The sequence below is a fragment of the Bos javanicus genome, chromosome 4, assembly GCF_032452875.1.
Source record: "Bos javanicus breed banteng chromosome 4, ARS-OSU_banteng_1.0, whole genome shotgun sequence".
Classification (NCBI taxonomy): Eukaryota; Metazoa; Chordata; class Mammalia; order Artiodactyla; family Bovidae; genus Bos; species Bos javanicus.
The window spans coordinates 85,392,312-85,414,952 of NC_083871.1; the positions used below are offsets into that span (position 1 = coordinate 85,392,312).

Here is a 22,641-nt window from a genome sequence, read left to right on the forward strand (position 1 = left end):
CATAGCCTGTTAACAGTGTTGTGATGGTTTAAGGTAAACAGTGAAGGGAGTTAGCCGTGCATATACATACATCCGTTCTCCCCCAGACTCCCCTCCCATCCAGGCTCCCACATTGCTTTGAGCAGAGTTACATGAAGTCATATCTCAGTTTACGGCTCTGACCTGCGTGATTCTAAGGCATACATGCGGTTTTGTTTCTCTTGAAGAAAATATTTTAAGGGTGTAAAGGTTCAGATGTCATAGAATTGTCCTGAAATTTATTTTGAATAATATCCTACCACTTTTTTTTTCAGTAAAATCATTTTCCCTTGAATTCTTAATGCATTATTTAAAGCTTATACTTCATTTTCTTTTCCTTTTTTCCTTGTTTTTTTATCAAGATTTTCTTTTTATCTTGTTACTCTGTGTCAGCCAACAGATCTAATATGCAAAGTTTGCTTTTATACTCACATTTATTCCTTACTGAATAAATAAAGAACTTTTCAGCACATTATGGTTATTTTTTGGAACAGTTTACTTGATAAATGTGAAAATATTAAATTTTTTTCTTTTTTGATTATCAAAGAGTGATTATTTAAACTATTAGAGGCTATTAAGTATATATATGAAACCAAATAGTGTTTCATGTATTAAGCACTAAATGCTCTAAAGTTTAGTCAGAAATCATGTATTTGTTGACATATGATGGCAAAATAAGGGACAGGACTTGACTTTAGCAAAACATCATTGAATATGTAAAAACAGACAAGCAACCTTTGGTCCCACATTTGATGTGTCAGTATAGAAAATGTATAAATATATGTGCATACACACACATACACACAGATGTGTGTACCATATTACCCTCGTATGTCTCATCTCAGAAGAAAAACTAACAATGCAAAGCTTAATTAAAGAGACATTCTCTGGCAGTATTAAATAACCTTTAATTATTAAGAAGACAGCATTTTACCTTTTCATCTTATATTCCAGATCATCATATATGCTGGCTTATATGTAAATTAAACCATATTAGTAAAACTAGATCTATCTACATTACCAATAGATTAAATTACATGAGGCTAAATGTAACAAAGTTTGTATATACAGATCTTCTTCAACTTATGTTGGAATTATGCTAATGAAAGTTGCTTCAGTTGTGTTGGACTCTTTGCAACCCTGTGGACTGTAGCTGCCACACTTATCTGTCCACGGGGATTCTCCAGGCAGAATACTGCAGTGGGTTGCCATGCCTTCCTCTAGGGGATCTTCCCCACCCAGGAATCGAACCCTCATGCATCCCTTATGTCTCCTACATTGGCAGGCGGGTACTTTACCACCAGAGCCACCTGGGAATCTACTTGTATGTTGTACAAGTATGTTGGAGTTAATACTCAATAAACTCACTGTAAGTTGAAAAATATAAGTAGAAAATGCATTTTAATACACCTAACCTGAACATCATAGCTTAGCCTAGCCTGCCTTGAAAGTGCTCAGAACATTTATATAGCCTACAATTGGGCAAAATCATTTAACACAAAGGATGATTCATAATAGAGTGTTGAATATCTCATGTAATTTATTGAATACTGTTCTGAATGTGAAAAACAGAATGGTTTTCTGGATATAGAATGGTTGTGAGTGCATCCGTTGTTTATCATTATGATTGCCTAGCTGACTTGGAGCTGCAGCTCACTGTTGCTGCCTTGCCTCATGAGAGTATCATACCACATATTGCTAGCCTGGGAAAAGATCAAAAATTCAAAATTTGAAGTATGGTTTCTACCTCCTTGCTTTCACACCATCATAAAGTTGAAAATTTCCAAGTTAAACCATCATAAGTCAGGGACCATCTGTATTGCATTCTGCTTCTCAGTTATGTATCTATTGATAAGTTTTATAAATCTTATATAAACAGGGAGCAAAAGACTGTCAACAAGTTAATATTTAGATAGTGGTACAGTAGTAGTTGCTGCTAGGTCTCAGTACAAATTGCTCCCCTTCCCTCCATCCATATGCATAATTTCAGTATGTATCTGATACTCCTGTGCCTGCATAACATGCTCTATAGTTTTACAATAAATTTTAGTGATACTATTTTTTGAAACTGGACATGTGTGTCAACTATCTATTGCTGCATAATGAACCACCCCCAAAACTTCATCACTCAAAACAAGTCACTCATTTTGCTCATGGGTCTGCTCTTCAGGCAGGATTCAGCAGTTAACAGCTGGTCTATGCCATGGTGCTCACCTAGGGCATCTGCACTGAAGGAGGGGGCTGAAGGAGCCATGTCCAAGATGATGCATTCATGTGATTCTTGGGCTGGTTCAAGTATACAGAGTACTGCATACCACTGGAAACTGTCCACTAGTTGCTGCTGCTGCTAACTTGCTTCAGTCGTGTCTGACTCTGTGTGACCCCATAGACAGCAGCCCACCAGGCTCCCCCATCCCTGGGATTCTCCAGGCAAGAACACTGGAGTGGGTTGCCATTTCCTTCTCCAGTGCATGAAAGTGAAAGTGAAGTCGCTCAGTCGTGTCTGACTCCACTAGTTGACTTGACCTAAATCTCTTTTATAAAGACATACAAAATCTTTTAAGAACTTTGATTTTCCTGCCTGGAAGGTATTAGGCACAATATAGGTAACAGGCTAAGTGAATCTTTGCTTAAAAATAACACTCCTAGCCATTCTGAGAGCAAAATTCAGAACTGGTTCATATCACTGCTACTCATATTCAGGCAGTCAAATCTTAATAACATGGCCATATCTACCAGACAAGGCTGGTAGTGTAGTCTTGAGCAGGGAGTCCTTATGCCTAGCCAGAACTCTATTCTTGTACAAGAAAGAATGAATTTTTAGTGAAAACTAGCAGTCTTTCATAAATTCCCAGACTAATTACTCTTTCTTTTGTTTATATAAAGTAAGCAAAGATATTTGTACATAATTTCACTTAAAGCATGGATCCTACCATTTTGTAAGGATGAGTTTTTCTAATACAGAAATTCCCTATGTATCTCTGAATATCCCATGCCTAGATCTATGCCTTGAAAGAAAAAAAAAAGTGGTTGCTTAATAAACATTAGTTAAATGGCTGAATTTTCCAGCTTTCAAAATATCCACATTATCACCAATTATATTTGTTTACTCCCAAAGTAAGGAGACTTAGTACATAGATGAATACTGAAAAGGGGCAAATTTAACTTCTAATTTGGAATAGAAGAAAGACTACTCAATTCTTCCAAATTCTTAGTCAGTAAAAAAACAGCTATCAAAGCCAGTAACTCTGGCAGAAAAAAAAATGCCCAGTTCCAAGGGATTTGATGTTTTCGTATGTAGACTCATTACTGTTCTAGAAATAGCTGAACTGTGAGCAATGCCTAGCCAAAGACAACATTAAAGGTTTTGAGGAGAGAAAAGTTGTCTTGATATACACAGTTTCATTGGTCCTGTACCAGTATTTTCATATGTTTCTCCTTTCCTTTACAATTATAGCTCAGTTGGCTGGTGCACTGGTTTCCAGTCGTTCTGCATTGAGCTATTTTCATTCTAGCTCATAGTTATTTTCAGTCTCACCTGGAAATGAGTGCAGTGACCACCTGATGATACCGCTTCCATCTAGCCTTCTTTGTATTCCAAGATGGAGCACACGTTATTTTTGGTTTGACACTGCTTTGTATTGATTCTAAGAATTCAGTGCAAGACTTTCCTTTTTTTTTTTTTTTTGTCTAGCCTCAGGAGTCTGTCAGAATGACATAGCCATTAAAATGTAGGTTTGACAGTAGCACAAAGTCAGAAGCATTTGTACATTGTTTATGCCAGGAGTTGCTGCACTCAGATTTCAACTTGGAAGATGACTCTAGAATAGTTCAGGATATAGAAGTATTTCTGAAGAGTTAAGCATATTTATTTTTATGTTTGTTCCACATCCATTTGTGAGATGTTTTATATGGTCACATGTAATTAATGTATCACAGGTTAATAGTTTCTCTTGCCAACACCTTTCTCCTCTGGCCCTGGCTGCCTTCTTGCCTCTCCCTCCTCAGTGGCTCTTCAGAGCACAGAATGATCTAAGATTCTTCCAGTATTTCAGGGTTGACTGAAAACCACAGATGACCCCAAGGAGTTCCATGAGAAGGGCTCAAGTAGAAAGAGTAAATACAGATCCAAATATTCCTTGGTACTTAGTTAGGAATTCTTCTTAAAAAGGCAAAAGAGTTAAAATTAAGGCATCCCTTTCTTTTATATTTAGGAATTCTGAAATCTTTGTGGGATTTAGAATGTTTTTAAATCTAAGAAATGCAAACCATTTACATTTATAGTCTACTGACAAATGCTGACATTTCCAGAAATTTCACTGTTGAACAAAACGGCTGATCACCCTTACCTCCCCATAAAGAAGTGTGCCTAACATTCTTAACATTATCTTAACATTGCTTGTATTAAGCTGCTTGCTTTCCAGAGATTTCTTTGAAGGAAATGGAGAGGAAGATATTGAGAAATTATATTCTACTTAACATTTCCATAATCCTCAATCAAAGTATGACAGTAATTAAAGTGTATTTCTGTCCTTACCAACTTCAGTTCTTTATTCAATGTAATTTTTCCAGGGAGGCCATTCTAACTAAACTAAATTACTATGCCCATTACTATAGGCTTTATTTTTCTTCTGAGCACATGTCACTGTCTAACACACTATATACTTTATTTGTTGTCTTGTTTGACATCTCCCTTCCCCCACTAGAACATAAGCTCCTTGAAAGTAGTGACTTTTGGTCTTTCTTGACTATTGGCTAGATTCCCAACAGCTAAAGCAGTATATGCCACATAGCAGACTCTCAATAAATAGTTGTTATATGAATAATTGAATGACATGTTGAATAAATATGTATATTATTTTTACTAAAAATTCCATGTTATTTATAAGATTTTCCAATTTATTGTCAAAGAATTTTGGTATTATTGACATTTATGTTACTTTAGTTTGACTCTTGAAGTAAAGATGATGACATGGGAAAATTGCCAAAAATAATAGAAATTATAATTGTTTTATTTTCTAATGGGCAATTTAATGAAGAGTTTTAATATTTGTAATTATCTTTACATTTGAGTAACTTATTTTTTTGCCTGTAGGTCATTGCATAAGCCAAATGGGGACTTTTGCACTAAATCTAAGCACATGGTTCTCCTTATAGCTATAGCCCCCTCCCCTGAGTCTTTTCATTATGCAATCTATTAAGATAGCAACATGAAATCCAAGTTTTATTTTATAAATTGATTAGGAAAATAATTCTTCAAAATGTCCTTTTGTGAATGACAAAGATAGGGAGACCTTGATCACAAGAAGTTTGGAGAAAATGAATATTCTCTTTTAACTTGTATCCTTTAACAGTTGAAGATTTCCTTTTTCAGTAAGCTTTGAAACTTCTCTTTGTTTTAACATTATAAACCTCTCCCTGAATTACTGTCTGTCTTTTCTTAATAGGATACTAGTGATAATAGATTATTATTTTTGCAATTATTATTATTACTATCACGAATGATAATTTTGTGATGTTTTTGATCATCATTACAGATGAATAACAGTCATCAACATACATTTATATAATCAAAGAAAATATATGAGATTCTTAGGCTAAAACTGGGCTTGTCTTGTGGCTCAGCTGGTAAAGAATCCACCTGCAATGCTGGAGACCTGAGTTCAATCCCTGGGTTGGGAAGATCCCCTGGAGAAGAGAAGGGCTACCTACTGCCTGGAGAATTCCATGGATAGTATTTTCCATGGAGTCACAAAGAGTCAGACACGACTGGGTGACTGTCACTTTCACTTTAGGCTAAAGTTCTCAAGTAAAATTCTCAACGAAATTAGTGTTAGTTGGCCATTACCTGTTTTCCATAGAACTCGATTATTGTAAATGTGTTTAGATTTTTAAAGTTTTGATATATTTAACTTTTTTAATTGAACAGGTTATCTTTTAAGTGTTTACTAATTATTCTAGGATAAATGGAAGTTTAAAGCACCCAGTATCTATTTCAAATTATTGATAAAGTAGAAACTTTTATGGTGATACAGAAATTAACCCCTGCCCCTGGGAAAAGCATCTTTATATAATTGAATAAAAGCCAACTTTTAAATTCAACTGTGTAGAGTTTTCTAGGATCAGTAAAATATACCTGCTGATGCAAATGAGAGTGTAGGAAGAAATATTTTGGCCTAACATCATCAGTATAATCCATCGCCTATGCCTCAGTGCCAACATGAGGCATTAGTATGCAAAGTAGGTGCCCAATAAGTATATGCTGAATGAATGAATGAGTGTGTGCATAAATCTCCTTTCCTCAGTAAGATAGAGGCCTGGGTCCGTGACTCAGATTGTGGTAAGAAAGGGCTGTGATAAAGGTGGAAGGTAAGACCTGTTTGTAGTTTTAGGGAGGGGACCTAAGGGAACCAAAATTAAAGCCCAAGCCAGGAAATTTGGGAATAAAAGGACAATTGGAAAACTTTAAATCCATGGGAGCTGATTGAGAACAAAAACCACCCCAGTGAAGGTTCTGCTATAGACGTCAGTCCAGGTGGACTAGAGCAAAGCTGTTTATATGGGCTTCCATGGGCGTGTTCTCAGAGATGTGAGTTTGCTCTACAGTAATTCTGTTTTTGAATGAGTGATATTTCTTTCTAATCATCTAAAATAAATAAATATAAGCCTATTTCTTGATGAATATATATGTATATATATTCTAGAGTTTATTAGACTTCACTCCTTGCTTTATAATTTTTATGTACAAAATATTGCTTCCATGTTGTTCTATTTAATTATCTAGGGCTACTGAGAAAAGAATACAAGTAGACGACACATAAATAATGCATTTTCAGTAAAGAGAGGCCAATGACCTTAACCCACACAGTAGAAATAAGAATTTACAGTGTCCATTAAGGAAAGTTATTGAACATAACATGTTCAATAGGGTGGGCTTAGTGGATTCAAAGGTTTAGTGGATTCAAAGGGCTTCCCTGGTAGCTCAGTAGTAAAGAATCTGCCTGCAGTGCAAGGGACACAGGAGGCACAGGTTAGATCCCTGGGTCAGGAAGATCCCCTGGAGAAGGAGTGGCAACCCACTCCAGTATTCTTGCCTGGAGAGTTCCATGGACAGGAAGCCTGGCGGGCTTCAGTCCATAGGGTCTCAAAGAGTTGGACACAACGGAAGTGACTTAGCACACACAGTCGATTCAAAAGGTATATAAGATAGCAGTTACTTAATTTGCCATGTGCTAAAAATTATTCAGTTTAAAAATCATCCTTTAACCTAATTTGTTAATTTCATTTAGAATTAACTTGTATTTGTGTTGGTTTCACAGTTTTGTTTTTAAATTGTAGCATTTTAGTTATTTTAAGCTTATGACAATTATAAGCAGAAGGATTGTTTAACATAGATTTATATTTATATAGTTGTGCAGTATAGAAACAAACTTCTCCTGGGTTGTTGAAGCATTAAAATAAAGGTATTTTTCAAGTTTCAGTTTGAGAAGTGGAGTCATGAGAAATTTCTTCAGTCAGCTATTAAGGAGAGAGAGCTGGTTTGGAATTTTAATCTCATTATAAAATTCACAATATATATTAATATTATCTCATTATATATTATTTGGTAAATGGATCAAATGTTTATTTCCTATTATAATATTTAAGTTGGCATTAACTAATAAGGTAAAAATGAGCACATTAGCAATTTCTCAAACCAAATATATATTTTTTATTGATGTATAGTTCATCTACAATGTTGTGTTGGTTTCAGGTATACAGCAGAGTGATTTAGTTATATACACACATGCATCGCCTCTCTTTTAGATTCTATTCCCATATAGGTTATTACAGGGAATTAAGTACAGTTCCCTGTTCTTCACAGTAGGTCCTTATTAGTTATCTATGTTGTGTATAGTAGTATGTGTTTGTGTCAATCCCAATTTCCCAATTTATCCCTCCTCCCAACCATACTTTCTACATTACTTTTCTTTGATTTGATTTCATAAATATAAGGTGTTATACTATCTACTAATTAAAATATAAAAATATATGATACAGAGTTTCTAAAAATGGCATATTCCTTGTTTCTAGGGATACATTCCTTGCGATGATCATTCTGATCACAATGATGATGATTGCTATAGCTTAAGGGGAATTTACCACCTACTAGTGGTGTGGTTTATGTTATATAATCAGCGCTTATATATTTTACCTAGTTTAATCCCCATGGTAGCCTCATGAGAAAGACATAGTTATCATTCCTGTCTTATAGATAAGAAAAACTGAGTCTTTCAGAGCTTAGATAATTGAGCTAAGGGCACACAGTTTTTGCAAAGTGGAACTGGATGGGATTCAATTTAATCCCTAAGCTATATAATTCCCCTCAAAAGTTATATTAAAGCATCTTTATGTTTAAGATCCAGTATTAAATAATATAATAATGTAAAGATAAGTAACTAGAAGATAGTTATGACTTTTAGTTTTCTTCATTTTGTGTATCAATGAATATGGCTTTGTTCATAATTTTTTACTTGTTCAGTAATAGATACAAATGAAGCCTATTTGTCATTCATTATTCCCTGGGTAATTCACATTTAAAATTTGCATAGATTGGAAGTGGATGATATTGCCAATATCAAATATAAAAAACTTGGTTTTTAGAATGTTTTAAAAGAGGATATTTCTTAAAGTTAGACCTATTAATATTTTCCAGATTTACTATGTGGATATTATGAGTAATTTTTTCCTTATATTTAATTTGTTCTCCAGGCTTTTTTATGTAAAAAGGTATTTATCACAACAAAGCCAGTGATAACGACTTTGAGAATGATTTTCTTTCTGGGATGATTTCTTTTGCAATTCTAGAATTGCTCCTCCAGAACTGTCAAAAGTACCATTACTTCTCTTGTAATGTTTATGTTAATATTAGTTTATAGGTCAGAGGTGATGTTGTCATTTCACATAACTACTGTATTTGTTATGGTTTAGTTGCTAAGTTGTGTCTGACTCTCTTGCAACCCCATGGACTATAGCCCACCAGTCTCCTCTCTGTTCATGGAATTTCCCAGGCAAGAATACTGGAGTGGGTTGTCATTTCCTTCTCCTGGGGATTCTCCCTACCTAGGGATTGAACTCGTATCTCCTTCATTGGCAGGTGGATTCTTTACCAGTGAGCCACCAGTGAAGCTCTTTAACTACTGGATATAGAATACTAAAATTGATGTATACAAATATCATAGAATTTAGAGATGTTTTATTAAACCTAAACTATTTGCCAATCTGTCCTATGTGGATTCCAGTGGTAAGAATACATATTTAAAGCAAATATCATTTTTATATTAAATTTATGTTTATTACCATACTGTGTTTCATTCAGTTTTTTCTTCCAAACTGTAATGGAGATGTTTGATACTCAGTATGAAAAATGAGTTAATAGGGTGAAGTTTGATAGTCTCAATTTCTCTTATTTTGTTTTCTGAACTGTCCACAGTACCCAGACTTTTTGAATTAATGGACTTTGAATTAATTTCCCATCTAATGAAACTATGTGACCCTGAAAAAGATTTAATTTCTTTGTGCCCTAGGATACATATATATAAAAAATGGGAGATAAGAGTACATAACTATCAGACTTGAGAGAATTAAATCAGATACCAGTATGTTACCATTTCCTTCTCCCACTCCAGTATTTTTGCCTGGAGAATCCCATGGATGGAGAAGCCTGGTAGGCTACAATCCACGGGGTCACAAAGAGTCGGACACGACTGAGCGACTTCACTTACTTACTTACCAGTATGTTAATTGCCTGCCATAATACCAGGCTCATAGAGACTGTGAATATTAGTTACTTTTACCTAATAAGTACTGAAAAAATCATTTAAAATTATTTACTTTTAATCTTAGATACTGTCACAAGGAGAGATTTCTTAGTATCATCTAGAAATTGACTTTCACTTCTCTTTAAGCAGGTAAAATGCACACATGTACTGTTCAAAGTTTTACCTAATGTTTGCAATGTTTAATGTACTTTCTTTCCTCTTTATTTTGTATCAGTATAACCCTGATGACCTGTAGTTTGTTTAAACATCACATATCCTATGAGATTTGATTATGGAAATTTGTGAGAATATAAGATTTTGATATTTCAGACCAATTACTTTGTTTTGGTGCTTAAGTTACTTAAATTTTTTTTTCATGTGATGATTTTGTCAGCACCTCATTGAAATATCTCCAGATAAAGCCATTAAATCACAGGGTGATTAAGGTGTATTCTTTTCTATTTGTAATGCATGAAATTTATTCTTAGAATTTCTTACAATTCCACTGTGTTTAGTAATCCACAGATTATTCCAATAATTTCCAAAATTCTCCAATCACCATAAACTTCAAATGGTGAAATTTCTGGAAGGGAAGCAACTTTTCACGTTACTTGTAAAAATGTATGATTTCATAAGGGAAACAAATATGATAAATTAATATAGGCAGATAATATATTCTGTTTTAGGACATAAATAATCATTCTAAGTATATGCTATAATGAATTTGTAGGAGGAAAAATAACCAGGAATGAAAGAGACTCTAGTGACTATCTGTTAGATCTTCCTGCTGTCAACTCACCACTTAAACCATCTAAATCAAATGAAATGTTCATATATGTCTTAAGATTAATGTTGCTTTGACCTGCCTTTGACTGAATGAGAAGGAAAGTAGTTTCTTTTAGCTTTATTGGAAGCAGATAGATTCTTCTTTGGCTACTTGATTGTCAGAAATATGCTGTCTTATGTCATTCAAATTAAGGATGCTGTTTATATTCTCCATTAATGAAACTCTCTTACTTCTAAGTCCTCAAACTTTGGTGCTTAGCTATGTGGGATTTTATCCTAAAGATTTCTAGTTTCATATATTACTGCAAGGTCACATTATTTCTGCAAGAATTTGGCTTTGTTTGTATTTTTTAAAAATCTTTAATGTATGGTGAACTCAAAAAAATTATTCCACATTCTTTAGTTACAGTTTTACATTGTACATGGCAAACATATTTGAGACAGTTTTCAGTAACTGTTCTAATATTTAATTTCAAACTCAAGGTTACTCAATATAAGTAAATGTTAACTAGTAAAATGGCTCCAGTTCTTTGACTTCTTATTTAATATTTAAGGTAGAAACTTAACATTGGCTTGGATTATTAAATAATTAGATTTTCCAGTGACATAGAAATTGTATTTTTTTTTCCTCCCTAACCACAGTTGCACAGAATTTGTACTCTATGTATGTAAGTTGCCTATTTTACTTGGGTGTACTTTTTATGTTCACTTACAACTTCCAACAGAGCAAGTTCCAGAAGTTCAGCCATACATTGAGGTAAATAGTTTACCCAGATTTAATAGCTGAACTTCCAAATATAGTCAGATTAATAGGTTCAAGTCCATAGTCTGATCTGGCCACATGCAAGCAATTACTTGTTTAATTTGATCCATGTACATAGCTAAGTTGGTCAGTGTCAAACCCAATATTTACTCTTTGACCTAAATGTACATTCTGTATTGGTCAAATTAATTATAAGATCAATTGGTTTTCCTCCTTATTGTTGAGGATATTATGTGAAGCTCTGTTTAGGGCTTCACAGAGTCGATTGGTATGCCTCAGCTAATAGTTTCCTGATTTATATCCTCAGGGTCAAGAAGTGTTTTTTATGTTAAATGTCCGTGACACTCTGCTGACTTAGCCTGGAACAATTCCAAATGATTTACTCTTTGGGATGGCTGCTGCTGCTGCTGCTGCTGCTGCTAAGTCTTTTCAGTCGTGTTCGACTCTGTGTGACCTCATAGACGGCAGCCAACCAGGCTCCCCCGTCCCTGGGATTCTCCAGGCAAGAACACTGGAGTGGGTTGCCATTTCCTTCTCCAATGCATGAAAGTGAAAGTAAAGTCTCTCAGTCACGACCCCATGGACTGCAGCCCACCAGGCTCCTTGGTCCATGGATTTTCTAGGCAAGAGTACTGGAGTGGGGTGCCACTGCTTTCTCCGTTGGGATGGCTATACCAGTCATATTTTAGCATCCATAATAAGACTTTATTATATGATTTATTTTTCAATAGAAAATTAGTCATCTAACTTGAATTTATATTTTTCACTGAGTTTATATTTTTAACTAACTAGATTATTATTTGTGAGTTTTTATTAACATCAGGAAATGGTGTAACTTCCAGCCAACTCAGTTAATTAGACGGTAAGTATTCAGTATTCCTGAGTTTAATTTAGGTTTTGTGTGTGTGTGTCTTAATATAACACTCTAAATAATTTTTGTGTGTTTAACAAGTGTGAGCCATTAGTCATAGGGTGATTCAGTGGCAAGAGCAAGACACTTTCAGATCCATCTCTGACACCCTATGGAATACCATGACCATGTTATAAAACAGACCAGACATTAATGGGATTTTGTTATCGTTATTTTACTGAATGACCTGTCTTGCTAAATTATTTCACTGTTCTATTTTATTAGTAGTTAGCATGTCCTCTAGGCTCTGGAAAGTCAAGCTATCCACATTTAATTATTTTTCATTTTCTTTAAGTTAATCTTTCTGAGCTATTCCTGTGTTACTTATCTGATTTTCTTCCTTAGTTTATCTACAGGTTGCTAGGAATGAAGACCCTGTGTCTATGTATGCATTTTATTCTCCATTTGACTTTACTTTGTTGAAAGGTGATATAGCAGTCAATATAAAAGTGCTATTTTAACAGCTAAAGTTAGCTAAACTCAAGTTCAATTTGGAGTCTTCTTATTAAAGTCATTCACCAAAGTAGAAAAAATCATTTTAATAAGATTCAAAACACACCCAAGAATATTGCTAAAGACCCTGGTATGTAAGACTAGATATTTTTAACAGATTCCCCACTTATTCAGTCAGTATTTGGTACTTCTTTCCCTTATTCCACTGTTACATGTAAGGTTTTTTGACTACAACTATAATACAAATACAATACAATACAAAGTTAGAACATTCTAACATATGTGTTTCTTTCTCTTGTATCATGGTCCTATTGGGTGATGGACTTTAAAGTTCTCAGTGGTAGTGCTATAAAAAGTCTCTATGTTTGTCAAGTTTAACAGTGGTCCTCATTTTCTTTAAAATGTGCTAGTTAACAACTAAATCCTAACTTTGGTTAATCTGTTTACTTGGTGACTGAGGTCAAACCTCTAATGAAAGGCAATGGAATGAATATTCAAGTTGTAGTTTTAGCATTTCTGTTGGATGGGTTTACTTAAATAATCCTACTGTCCTGGTAATTTGTATCTGTAAGAGTTTGAAATGAGTATAAGGTGCTCTTAGCTATTGCTTCTTTTTTTGTTTATTTTAACTCTATATGAGCAAATCAAGGTCATTTATGGAAAAACAGAAACAGAGAAAGACATATAGACTCAGTCATTTAAAAACTGCTTTGAAGGCACAGAGGTCATTAAGGATAAAATAATAACCAATTTCAATAGTAGAGGCAACTCTATTATTAAAACTGAGTGTGAAAACTTTCTACAAAGGGAAAATTTATTGGCAGAAAAAGACATGCATAGCAAATATCATAATAGTGTGTTCAAATAATCATGGCAATTGATATGACACCCACAGTCTTCAGTATATTCCAGATGGGCAAAGAAGAAAAAATAAACATTATTATCTATGTATTTAATTGATGTTCATAGTGATTTGCATGGTAGTTTTGACCACTTTGGCTTCATTGCTGTGGTTCATCCTTCTATATTTCTGATTGTTTTACTTCCCTAATAGAACCACCAACCAACCAGACAACCACCCAGGAAACCAACCTATCTATCTTCTTATCTACTGCCTCTTGTATAAGCAAACAACAAATAAAAATGTTCTATGGGAAACAAACTAACAAGTGAAAACAGTCTCTAGCTCTTTATTATACAGGATGAAATGAAAATTCGATAGTGTGTTTTGTTCCGTTTTGCTCATTTTTCTTTTCCACAATTACCTCATGTAGTTCTTAGGGTCAATACAAAACCAAATGCAAAGGACTCTTCACTCCTTCCGCCCACGGACTCTGCTGTGCCTCCAGTGCCTCTGCTTTTGCAGCTTCTTTTGGTTTCCTTTGCCATCAGCTCAGCCTAATTCAATTTAAAGTCCAATTCATCTCAGTTCTCTGACCCTTTCCCCTCCTGTGCTGTGCTTAGTCATGTCCAACTCTTTGCAACCCCATGGACTGTAGCCTGAGAGGCTCCTCTGTCCGTGGGGATTCTCAAGGCAAGAATACTGGAGTGGTTTGCCATGCCCTCCTCCAAGGGACCTTCCTGACCCAGGGATCAAACCTGTGTCTCATTCTCTCTCCTGCTATAGAAGGCAGGTCTTTACCACTTGTGCCACCTGGAATGAAGTGAAGTGAAAGTTGTTCAGTCATGTCCAACTCTTTGTGACCCCAAGGACTATACTGCTGTTGCTGCTAAGTCACTTCAGTCGTGTCCGACTCTGTGCGACTCCATAGACGGCAGCCCACCAGGCTCCCGCTGTCCCTGGGATTCTCCAGACAAGAACACTGGAGTGGGTTGCCATTTCCTTCTCCAATGCATGAAAGTGAAAAGTGAAATTGAAGTCACTTAGTTGTTTCTGACTCTTCTCGACCCCATGGACTGCAGCCTACCAGGCTCCTCTGCCCATGGGATTTTCCAGGCAAGAGTACTGGAGTGGGGTGCCATTGCCTCCCCTGATGGAATTCTCCAGGCCAGAATACTGGAGTGGGTAGCCGTTCCCATCTCCAGGAGATCTTCCCAACCCAGGGATCAAACCCAGGTCTCCCGCATTGCAAACAGATTCTTTACCATCTGAGTCACTGGGTAAGCCCAAGAACACTGGAGTGGGTAAGCTATCCCTTCTTCAGGAGATCTTCCAGACCCAGGAATTGAACTAGGATCTCTTGTGTTGCAGGCAGATTCTTTACCAACTGAGCTACCAGGGAAGCCCTTTCCCCTACTACTTCCCTACATTTCCACTGTTGCTGCTAAGTCACTTCAGTCGTGTCCGACTCTGTGCAACCCCAGAGATGGCAGCCCACCAGGCTCCCCCGTCCCTGGGATTCTCCAGGCAAGAACACTGGAGTGGGTTGCCATTTACATTTCCATACTACCTTGTAAATACATATGTTTGTTCTTAGGCACTGCTTAGTGGCTAGAATTTGGAATATGTGGGGGAAGTAAAACATCTTGGTCATTGTGAAATTAGCACAGTATTAACACCTATTGGACTCTTAACCATAGGTTATTTAATGAATAAATGAAAAGAATGAAGGAAGGAATAATATGGTATGTGGAAGTCACTCAGTCATATCCAGCTCTTTGTGACCCCATGGCCTATATAGTCCATGGAATTCTCCAGGCCAGAATACTGAAGTGGATAGCCTTTCCCTTCTCCAGGAGATCTTCCCAACCCAGGGATTGAACCCAGCTCTCCCACAATGCAGGCAGATTCTTTACCAGCTGAGCCGCAGGGGAAGCCCAAGAATGCTGGAGAGGGTAGCCTATCCCTTCTCCAGCAGATCTTCCCAACCCAGGAATCAAACCAGGTCTCCTGCATTCATTGTATGTTTATTAATAATTTAAAGTTACCTGGGGGCTCTTGTTAAAGTTAGCATTTATCATACATCTATAATTATTTTATGGCATGTGGGGCATATTTTTATTAAAGTTATATACACATACACATTCTATAGTGCTTGGGAAAATAATAACCAATTTTTAATCTCTTACATTAAAAGATATGATTTGCTTTCCAATATATGAAGAAACATATTTTGGCAAGCATGGGGGCCACTTTAACACCTTCTCAGTAAGAATTCTCTTTATAATATTTCCTAAATATTTGCCATAGTACTTCCATTTACAAAGAGCTAAGTATTTTTGACCTTAAAATAGGATGCATCGGAAGGGATACAATCATTCTTTTACCCTTCATGTTTTTTCTTCTACTAAATTATTCATTTGTGATCAGGGAAAACGTGAAGTGTGACCTGATTTCTAAGAGCATTTTATTTAGTAGAAATTATGTAGTAGGTCTTACACCTCTGAAGATCCTTGCAACATAACATCTACTTTGATGGAAAACTGATTTTATTATCAAACATGAATGCTATTTAACACTTACCATTTTAATTATTTGATATATTATAACTTTAAAAATTTAATTTTTTCTTTTTAAATTCATTCTCCAGCATTTTCTCTTAAATGTCTTCCTGTACTCCACAGTGTATATTTTATACAAATGTCTTTCAAGCTAGTATATACACTGTTTTGTAATTCATTGTCCACCTAACTATATAATAAACACTTTCCCATATGATGAAATATTCTTCTATATTATGCTGGTTAGAAATCTCAGATAGTTCAGTTAAGCTTCTCAGTCGTGTCTGACTCCTTGTGACCCCATGGACTACAACATGCCAGGCTTCCCTGTCTGTCATCTACTCAAAATCATGTCCATTGAGTCGGTGATGCCAGCCAACCATCTCATCCTCTGTTGTCCCCTTCTCCTCCTACCTTCAATCTTTTCTAGCATCAGGGTCTTTTCCAGCAAGTCAGTTCTTCGCATCAGGTGGCCAAAGTATTGGAGCTTCAGCTTCAACATCAGTCCTTCCAATGAATATTCAGGACTGATTTCCTTTAGGATTGATTGATTGGATCTCTTTGCCATCCAAGAGACTCTCAAGAGTCTTCTCCAACACCACAGTTCAAAAGCATCAATTCTTTGGTGCTCAGCTTTCTTTACAGTCCAACGCTCTCATCCATACATGACTACTGGAAAAACCATAGTTTTGACTAGATGGACCTTTGTTGGCAAAGTAATGTCTCTGCATTTTAATATGCTGTCCAGGTTGGTCATAACTTTTCTTCCAAGGAGCAAGCATCTTTTAATTTCATGGCTACAGTCACCATCTGCAGTGATTTGGGGCCCAAGAAAATAAAGTTTCTCACTGTTTCCATTGCTTCCCCATCTATTTGCCATGAAGTAATGGGACTGGATGCCATGATCTTAGTTTTCTGAACGTTGAGCTTTAAGCCAACTTTTTCACTCTCCTCTTTCACTTTCATCAAGAAGCTCTTTAGTTTTTCACTTTCTGCCATAAGGGTGGTGTCATCTGAGTATCTGAGGTTATTGATATTTCTCCTGGCAATCTTGATTCCAGCTTGTGCTTCATCCAGCCCACCATTTTGCATGATGTACTCTGCATGTAAGTTAAATAAACAAGGTGGCAATACTTCTTTCCTGATTTGGAGGCATTCAGTAAGTGATAGCAATAATAAACATTTGTTATTATCATTGCATTTAATAAACAACCGTACTAAAACTCATCTCAGTTCTTTCCCCTCCATAAAGTCTTCGTTTATCATTTCCTCTAAAGCCAACCTCACCCTTTCTGAGCTCCTTGCTTATATTTTCTTTTAATATCCACCATTCTTTTACTGAGATGATAATATATATGTCTTTGTCTCATCCAGTATATTGGATATTAGAGCTTTATTTATCTTGTATCCTCTTTAGTGTTGGCTATCATACAGAGTAGAGACACAAAATTTAAATATTTTATATATAACACAATACTTAATATTTTCACAGTGTATGTAGTTCAGTGGAAACTATCAGAGCACTTGTAATACTATATAGTCTCCCTTTCACACAGTGGGTTCTGTGGGCAGAATCTATTGTATATTCATCATGCTTACAGTGTGTTAGAAGGAAAAAAGTTAGATCATGGGCTTCTTGCCCTTGAAAAAAATTGAGTCTTGCTTTCATTATTTAAAAAATAAATATTAGATGTCCTTTCACTTATGTGATATGATAGAAAACCTTAAATCTTTATATAGCCTTGTAAGTGTTATATTAAAATATCCCATATTTTTTAGAACCTCATGTAACTCAAACATCTGGAAAAACCTATTAACAAATAATGTATAGATTTGTCAAACGTGTTTTTTTATACTGTCATTCTTCCCATAACAATTTTTGCATATATCTTTCTAATAGGTAATTTGAGCCTAAACTGATTATGTAAATTAAAATTTCAGGGAGGCTGTGTCTATGAAACACTAACAACTCAATCATATTATCTCAGAGCATTATTAAGCACCTCACTGAGTAGGAGCAAAAACAGAGGTCAAGGCATTTTGGTTGTCTTAATGTGGTGCTTCTGTTTTGATTTTTTTTAAGTTACAGCTGAATACAACTGTTTTTTATATTAACAGTGATGCCTTTGAAAAATATCTAAATGCATCAGGGCTATACAAAAGGAAAAACACAGTGATGTCATTGGAAAAAAATTAAGGAAACATTTTATCATTTTTTTAAGTGTGTAAAGTAGAAGGAAAACAACTGGCACCCAAATAAAGGAAATTCATGTTATGAACACATGCAGCTGTCAAACAGCAACATTCCAGAACATCTAAACCTTCCACATACTTAGAGGGCTCTGTGCTTATTTATCACAGAACCTGTAATGCTCTGTTTCTGTCTTTTATTGACTTTCCCTCTGGAAGACATTTCATCCTTTTCAAACCATCTTTACACTCCCAGAGCCTACCTAGTACCTGGCACATGGAACCAATTGTTGTTTATGGATTCAATTAATGAAGTAAATAATTATTTAATTAATTAAAGGATGTCTGTGCTTTCCAAGGATTTTCAGACTTTCAGTGTGGAGAAAAATTATCTGCAAATTTAGTTTTAAAGTGTAATTTGATAACTTCTGCACACATGGATTCTAATTCTATATGTTATATAGCCTAAAAGAGTGCATTTTAACAAGGTCACCAGTGTTTCTGACTCAGGAGCAAGGATCAGTCTTTGAAAACATTGATAGAATATCATTCACCTGATTAAGAACTCTTCCTGATTCAGGTAAGTTTTAGCAAAATCACTGGACCTTGTTCACTGATTGAGAGGATCACAGTGAGTGAGGATTGAATATAGTGTAAGAAAAGGCCCGAAGGGCTCATTGGGCACAATGGTGAAAGCCTTTGCTCAAACTTTCCCCAATTCCATGTCTGTTAGATTTGTGGGATTTGAATGAATAGGAAGTAAAGCCAAAGACAAACTTGAGAGTGTGGGCAGACTTCAGGACATCTTAAGTATCCAGACAAAGTCTAGTCTTCCAGTTGAGCTGCACTGGGGTCACTATCCAATGGTTCAAGCCAAGAAATAAGCAAGGAACAAAATCTAGGCCAGATAACCAACAAGCATCTCATCTCAAGATATAGATCATACAAGGATATTGAGACCAGGAAACTCTGAGTATGACTTCTGATTCCTAAACAGACCCTTTCTTCCTCAGTTGCTGTTTTAAGTTCACTTTCTCAGTGTTACCTGATGGGAGCTAGCAAAGTATCTGCTGCTCCCAGCACTGAGTATACTTCTTAGGTATTGGCCATGGTGGAAGGATAGATTGTCTAAGTGTTTATACTATCAATTCGTTAGAATCTTTGAAAAATATTGCTCAAATCCTTGGACAGTGAGTCACAACTGATACATCAGCATCTCTGGGGAGCACACAGTAGGAGTTGGCTTCTGAGCGTTCTTTAGGTGGTTGGTTCAGATGGTTGGCCTGGTGTGAGAGCCATTACTTTGAAAAGCCTCCATAGGCATTTCATTAGTGAAGAAAATTTATTGTATCTATTAGGAGTCATATCTCTCTGCCCCCATCTTTAACCACATATTTCTGCCTCTTGCACACACCTCCTCTCCTTATCTGGCTCTTAGGAGTCTTCTGTTCAAAATTACTTTGTCATGAGTCATTCTTTCTAACCTTCTAACCATAATAATAATTTCCTCTCTTCCTTTTCTAGCAATTTTCAGTCTAAAAATTTATTTTTCTTTCCTTTTATTTCCTCTGCACAATTTATATCCTAAAGCACTTTCAAATTACATGTCATAATGTCATGTACTCTTCCCCCTTCCATTTTTTCATGCATACGCACATAGGTAGCACATTAGCTGACTTACATTTCTAAAAATAATCAGGGGCCAGTGACTCTGTGTGAACAAGTGAGCAAGGTCATTATTAACCTTAAAATGTAAGAATAAAGTTACAAAATAGGAAAGTTGCTTAGAAAATGGAAAATAAGTTCAGAATTTAAGCAGGACATCTAAGATGTTTTATACTCCAACTTGTTTTAACAAGATTCTACTCTTTGTAATTCATTTATAGAATGGTTATGGCCTCCCATTGAGTCTGTGCTCCCATTTATTCAGCAACTGTAAATAATGACCATCAGCAAAGCTTTTGAAATCTTCAGATAAAAGGAACTAAATTAAGGCAGCTTCCTGTGTGCATCCCTTTCTCACAAAATGGATGTTGACTGGAATACAGAAAGCAAGGAACAGCAAGCACAGTATAGTGATCTTAGCAACCTAGTGTAGTCTAGCTTTTGAGAGCCATAGATGCTTCTTTTCTATGTACTAACAATTGCTTTTTTTTTTTTTTTTTAATAAATACTGTTTTTCTTAATTGGAATGTGGTATAGTGGGTTTTATCTAAAGATATGAGAGAGATCAGAAAAGGCAATATCAAATCAATTACATTGTGTGGATTAATGTCACAGTAGTTTCTTCAGTTATTGCAAGCTGGTTTCTATTTTAAGGTTATTAGTCATGTACTGTAGTACCTGAGAGTGAAAACTTTCATTACCATCCAAAGATGCTTCATTTTGTTGCTTAACAGGGAAAATTTTGATAAATAAATTCCAGCATAATTTTTTTCTACATTCCTGGGAACTTAAAATGAACTTATAATTTAAAAAATTATATACAGATTATCTTTTTTGCATAGTTTACTTTTACAATCTACATATTTTAAATTATTAGACCGTTGAGTTTGTAGTGGATGATGTTATAATGTTAATGAAGTGCTTTGTAAAACCTTCTCTTGGTATTATAGTTGAGTTATGGAGATAGTACTTACTACTCAGGGCAAAGGGTGTCTAATTAAGTCAGTGTGATACATACAATTGGAAAAGATTGCTTGAAATATCAGTTGAGCTCAGTTGTTCAGTCATGTCCAACTCTTTGTGACCCCATGGACTGCAGCACGCCAGGTTTCCCTGTCCATCACCAACTCCTGCAGCTTGCTCAAACTCATGTCGGTGATGCGATCTAACCATCTCATCCTCTGTCGCCCCTTTCTCCTCCTGCCTTCAGTCTTGAAGTATAGAATATACTTAATGTAGATAACAATGGATTTGCAGTTAAAATGTTATATTAAAGCTCTTTGTCATTTAATCACTCTATTATATCTGATGATGTCAGTATTCAGTACTGTAGAATGCATAGCAAAAAAACAATGTTCTTTACTAAGGTCAAGTTATTGCTGGACATCATATGGGCTATAAGAAAAGGAGACATGTTCTCAACCTTCCAGGACCTCAAAATGCATTTGAGGGATAGATAGATAAAAGGATAGGTAAGCTATATGCTTTTGTTTTCAGAAACACACATCTCACACTCCTTATTTTTCATACAACTCAGCTGACAATTATTTATATCTTTTAGGCTCTCCTATTCTGTAGCTTTAAATAGTTATTTAAATTCATGAACTTTTGTACCTCAGAGAAGATGCATTTGCTTGGTTTTTTTGTATTTGTTTTCTATAACAACTTAGGTATTGTGGATAAAGCAAAAATCTATTAAATGCTAAAGTGTTCATTTTATTCCTCATTATCATTTTGTTATTATAGGATGTAAGCATTTTTAAGTGCACTGTTTATTTCCTTGATGTCTTAAAAAAGAATAAATCGAGGTGTTTTTTTTTTCTTTTTTTTTTTTTTCTGTTTAGAGGTGTCATTATGTGCATCTTGGTTTGTGATCATTTCAAAGTAAAATTGTCACTGTTGAGTGGATATGATGGAAATCTCTTGGTTTCCTGGAAAAATGCATTATTGATCTACCTTTATGTCATTTTTATTTTTTCAACTAAAAATGTGTGAGGCAGTTACGTGATTTCCTGTGCCTTTTCTACTAAATGACTACTAAATTAATAAGTGAATCAAAGGCTAAAGCATACTCCTTCCAAGGGGTAATTTCATTCTGTAGAAAGCTATCAACTTTATTATTGGTATCAATGATTCTTAGTTTGTCAGTATCTTTGAAATGTCATCTCATAGTTCCTCATCACCAATGTGTAAGATCACCTACAACACCGCAGTATTCACCCTATCTTCTATAGCACTTGCTTTGATTTTATTTCCAGTGTAAAAAGGAGAAGTATTTTTAACTTCTGTAGTTTTTGATAGAAAATTATATTTTTAAGAGTGGAGAGCTGGAGAGTTTGCAGAATTTTTGTGACATATTGAAAAGTTAATAAGATTAGAAATTCTATACTTAATAGTATGGCAATAAGAAAATTAATAACTACTTGATAATGTCATTTTACCCTGAAATTTTTTCATTCCTAAATTACATTTGTTTTTTGAACATTCCAGGAGTTAGATTGTTTTAAAAAATGAGTTTTCTACAAGATTCATGAAATTCTTTTAAAGCCTCAAGGTTTTGCTTGCTATCTTTGTTTAAATGTCTGATGTAATTATTTCATTTCAAATGCCAAAGCTTGATTCTGTGACTAATACAACTTAGTAAGCTATATCTG

At 35.3% G+C, this 22,641-nt stretch overlaps 1 protein-coding gene across 1 annotated transcript in view; it reads left to right on the forward strand.

Moving 5' to 3' along the window:
- KCND2 (potassium voltage-gated channel subfamily D member 2) overlaps positions 1–22,641 on the forward strand; it is a 563,422-nt gene that overhangs the window by 141,832 nt on the left and 398,949 nt on the right. The gene's annotated exons all lie outside the window — the stretch shown is intronic.